The sequence below is a fragment of the Octopus bimaculoides genome, chromosome 5, assembly GCF_001194135.2.
Source record: "Octopus bimaculoides isolate UCB-OBI-ISO-001 chromosome 5, ASM119413v2, whole genome shotgun sequence".
In the NCBI taxonomy this organism is placed as follows: Eukaryota; Metazoa; Mollusca; class Cephalopoda; order Octopoda; family Octopodidae; genus Octopus; species Octopus bimaculoides.
Window position 1 is genome coordinate 8,019,159 of NC_068985.1, and position 5,121 is coordinate 8,024,279.

At 39.1% G+C, this 5,121-nt stretch overlaps 1 protein-coding gene across 5 annotated transcripts in view; it reads left to right on the forward strand.

Annotated features, from left to right (window-relative positions):
• The window catches only part of LOC106871940 (galactoside alpha-(1,2)-fucosyltransferase 2), a 54,453-nt gene that overhangs the window by 24,657 nt on the left and 24,675 nt on the right, over nt 1–5,121 (forward strand). For 2 of the 5 annotated variants that reach the window (XM_052968129.1, XM_052968132.1), the window contains exon 2: nt 3,862–4,132. The exons of the other annotated variants lie outside the window; for them this stretch is intronic. The gene's annotated coding sequence lies outside the window, so the exon portion shown is untranslated. The remainder of the gene's footprint in view (nt 1–3,861; nt 4,133–5,121) is intronic. 5 annotated transcript variants of the gene reach the window in all.

Below are 5,121 nucleotides of genomic sequence, written 5' to 3' on the forward strand. Positions count from 1 at the left end.
GACAAATAACGCTACGAATGGCCCTTCATCATATATATATATATATATATATATTCATTAGAAATGCAGAGACGCCTATAATAGGACATCTACTCGCTAGAAATAGCAGCAAAAATACTACATACCACAAAAGTTAGGGATAATTTCGAAAGGAAATGAAAAATAAAAACTTTTACCAATCTATATTCTGTACCATGGTTTCAAGTCAATTTTAGTAAGATAAAGATTATAACTTTTGTGGTATGTAGTATTTTTGCTGCTATTTCTAGCGAGTAGAACGCTAGTAGTTCGTCTTTTCTTTTTGTATTAATTTAATTTATTGTTTATGTATATAGTTATTTAATTCCATTTATTTATCTGTGTATTGTATTATATTCACATTATTATCATTTTATAGGGATCTTATTCTGTCATAGGTTGTGGAGTGTTGGGGTGTATGTGCTAGTGTTCCATTCTAATTTCATATTCAGGCTAGGTTTATCTTCTATTATGCGTGTAGCTTCCGTAATTTGTCTGAGTGTTGCGTCTGTTCTATGTGTGGACAAGATTTTAACTTTTATGTTGTCGAGTGAGTTCCCGTGTTCCTGCTCGGCGTGCTACACAGAACTGATGAGCTCTTCTGTTCCTTAAGTTCCCCACCAATGCTCATTTACCCGCGCACCTATGCTCCATGCTGTCTCCCCTACGTACGTCGTTGTCTTGTTACTGTGCCGTGCCTCTGTACATCTTATACTATATACTACATTCCTAGCTTTACAGTTTTCTTGTGGGCTAAATCTACATAACATACAGTTCCTATCAGTACAGGGGGTTCTACTAAAAGGGTAGGTTCCACCGATTAGTGATTTTGATAGGGTTATCTGGCCTTTCTATAACCTTAATTCTTAGCTTAAGTTTGTCTAGGGCCCTTCTAAAGCGGCACACCAGTTCGCCTCTAGGAGTGGTGTCAACGAACATGACACTATTTGTGGCTATCATACCGTGAGCTGGCCTTCCCTATTTTCTTCTTAGTTCTTTCAATGGTGTTCCATGACTTGCTCCTATAGAGTGGGCAAATCTCAATCCTATCGTTACGTATGATAGTTTCAAATTTTCTCATGTCTCCTTTATATACTCTGATCCTTTCTCTATGGCTATGTTTCGAGAACTGCATGCGGTGAACGAAGTGTAGTATGTGTTTCTTTAACTCTGTAGGGTCGTACATGCGGGACACATTTCTCATTATTCTGATGAGGTCTGCATTCAATATATTGAATCTGGCGTTGTCCACGATAGCCGAGTACCGGTGAATCAGGTATTTGGAGGCCATAGGTTTGGTATAGTGTGAATGAAAGATTTGAGTTTTATTATTCACATTTTCCAGCCAGAGTTCTGTATCTAGCACTGGTAGTCTATGGTTAGGGTGTTTTGTAGGGTAGTCTATCAAGACCTTAATACTCTGGTGGATGGAGTTGACTATTTGCTGGATACTCTCCATAGTATTAGTTTCTATTTCTATTTAAAGACTACTCTCTTGTGGGGGTGCATTTTCCACTATGTTATCATCAACATAGCGAGAGTACATGTTCATGAGTATGGAGTTCTGTATCAGGTGTTCTTTAAGCCTTTTGTCTCATCATACCATGAAAAGGTTGGCCTCATCACCGGCGATAGTAATCCCGATGGCTTCCCCCTTCATCCTGAGCGTATATTTTGTTGTTAAACTCAAATGTGTGGCCTTTTAGAGTATCTCTTATACTAGCTCCTAGTGCAAGTGCGATCATTTTCTTTACATGATCTTCGGGGATCCGTATGGCTCTGGTCCATCCGCTCCATCTCTCTATACGGTTTTTTTAGCGATAGATGTAATTGTGGGTGGTCTACCTCTTAAACATCTACTAGGGCAGAAACTTCTAAGGACATGTTTGTCTAGATATTCATTGTCACATGCCAGACTGACATATGACAATGAATATCTAGATAAACATGACCTTAAAAGACAAACATGACCTTTGATATAAACCAACTGATAAAATAAATAAAAGCAAATTAAACGAACGTGTATAAACAGGTGATATTGATAATGCAAGTGAACACCAAATATAGAGTGCTTGCGTTTTCATTGGCTAAACTGGCAACATGACCATCCTCAAATACAACAATCTGTTTCAACACACGTATTCATATCAAGAATTTTGCAAAACGAATATATAAACGTGTTTCTATAACCTGATTGTTAAATTATTTCATCTGAAAATTTTAAGTCTTCCTTCTCTTTTTACATGTATATACAGGGTGGCTACAAAGTCACGCACTATGGGAGATATCAAGTATGCTTATTAGCGATGAAGTAGGTAATCCATTACAAATGTTCAAAGTGTTGGCCATGTAGCTCCAAACAAGTGCTCATACTGAATTTGAAATTGCGATGAGCCCTCTCAAATAGATCTTCATTGCCGTTGACTTGTTCACATGCTTCAACAATTCTTTGAAGATGTCCTTGGTCACGAATCTCTTCAGAATACACAAGGGATTTAATGTAGCCCCAGGGGAGAAAAAAAGTTCATGAGAGTTAAATCTGGTGACCGTGGTGCCGATTCAATTGGCCCATTCAATTGGAAAATGTTCATTCAGAAAACCACGAATCCGTAATGCATAATGGGGTGGAGCCCCATCCTGCTGAAACCAGACAGGATTTCCCCTTCCAGATCCGAATCACCTGTCACAGAGCCCTCAAAATAAAATGGTCCAATTGATTGTGCTAAATCCCACACCACATCATTACCTTGCCTCCCCCTTGTTGATTATCTGCCTCCATCCAATGAGGATTGGTTTGTGAGTAAAATCGGCAGTTGTGAAGAGATAAAAAAGAAGAGAATGTTAGCAATTTCACATATTGCAGGATGGTGCATGACTTTATAGCCACCCTGTATATTTTGTACATTCAAACCCAAGGCTTTTATCTGTTTATTTGAATCATTGTCTCCATATCTGGTCACTTATATTCCCCTTATAGTCACTGTTTACCCTACTGATTTGGTGTTCAGTAAGGCATGAGAGTGTAAGTTCAAATCATTTGAGCGCTGCATAGTGTTTTCCATATTAAGATTCTCTCAGTCTCACCTGTTGGCTCTCTCTCTCTCTCTCTCTCTCTCTCTCTCTCTCTCTCTCTCTATATATATATATATATATATATATATATATATATATATATATATGTATATATGTACGTGTACATATCTTGTCATGCCTTAGCTCCCCAAATAACGATGTAGTAGAGTCGTCCATGTAACGAACTGAAACTAGTTTTTTTTCCAGCTTTGACGGTTGTGTGCTAGAGCTTAGATGGCCGCTTACGATTTTCACGTTCATTCTTTGATGTTGTATATCCATCTTCTCTTCTGTTTGCCCCTCTTTCTTTCTTGTTACCCGATTTCTTGAATAAAATTTTCAGCAAAGCCATTTGATCTTATCATATAGCCAGACCAATTTCTTTCTTTATCATTGCGACATTTTCATAAAATAATGCTGGCTGGTTTCAAAATAATGATATACGTATGAAATGCCTAAATAGTGACGCTAGCATCTCATTTTCAAAGGCTCTGTCTTCCCCTAAATCTCTGCCACGAGCGTTCACGTCTGTCATGTGTACAGGAAGTTGAAAATTATCAATGGTTTGGCTTGTTCAGAGTGATACATTTTAACTGTTCAGTTTGTGTTTCGTTAGTGTCACTGTATGCCCAGCTCTTACAACGGTATCACGGTGTGATTCTTTATCATTAAGCCTTGTTGCAGCTATGTCGTCAAATATGTTTGACTCACTACTAATTGCGTCCCCTACAATTGTTTATTTTTGTTTTTAATCGGAAAAAAAATATACAGATTTTTGTGATGAAACGAGCATATAATGACCCCGGCACTTCGTCAGGTACACAAGAAAAGCCTAGATTCTTTACAGTCGAGGAAGTTATTGATGATGTTTATTCTTTGGATGAACAGCTGACCCTTACGCAGACAATGAGAGTGATGCAGAAAAGCAAAAGACGAAAACAGGTGTAGGAACAACAAGAAGGTGTATTAGTTTAACGCTTGGGAACATTGGAAAAGTCTTTTACGTTTCGAGCCTTCACTCTTCGACAGAAAGGAATAAGAGGTAAAAAATAGAGAGGGAATAAAAAAACAGAGAGAGAAAAACTGTGTAGAAGTCAGTGGTCCAACATGGCGAGATGACTGGAAAAAAAAAGAGCGTGAATGAAAGGGAGATAATAATGGTGATCCCAATGGTGATCGCAAGCGTGTGTGTATCTGTGACCAAACATACACCATGTGTATAGTGTATGTTTATGGGTAAAAACTATCTTTGCCAAAGCGTGCTGCGTGTATTTATGCGTGTTGTGTGTGTGTGTGCATATATTGTTTGTGTTCAGGTATTATGTGCTTGTGTGGGTGTGAGAGTGTGCATGCTGGTGTGTGGTGTGTGTGCTGATTTAAACAGCGTGTGTGGATGCTCATACAGTGGTATGTGTGGTGACGCTATTAAATATTGTATGTGGGTGTGTGGATAATAGTGTGTGGTGTGTCTGCTGAGAAGTGGTCGGCGCTAGTGTGTGTGTATGTGTGTGTGTTTGTTTGTCTCCCATCACCACTTGACAATCGGCATGGTGTCTTTGTAACTTGGTGGTTTGACAAAAAAGACCGATAAAATAAGTACCAGGTTTGAAAAAAGGCCTGGGGTCAATTCATTCGACTAAAAATTCTTCATGGCTGCAGACTAATGATCGAAGCAAATAAATGATAGATAAAGATAGAAGTGTTAGCTGTCATATGACAGGTCTTTGTTGTTGGCACTCCGTCGCTTACGACGTCGAGGGTTCCAGTTGATCCGATCAACGGAACAGCCTGCAAGTGAAATTAACGTGCAAGTGGCTGAGCACTCCACAGACACGTGTACCCTTAACGTAGTTCTCGGAGATATTCAGCGTGACACAGTGTGACAAAGCTGACCCTTTTGAATTACAGGTACAACAGAAACAGGAAGAAAGAGTGAGAGAAAGTTGTGGCGAAAGAGTACAGCAGGGTTCACCACCATCCTCTGCCGGAGCCTCGTGGAGCTTTAGGTGTTTTCGCTCAATAAACACTCAC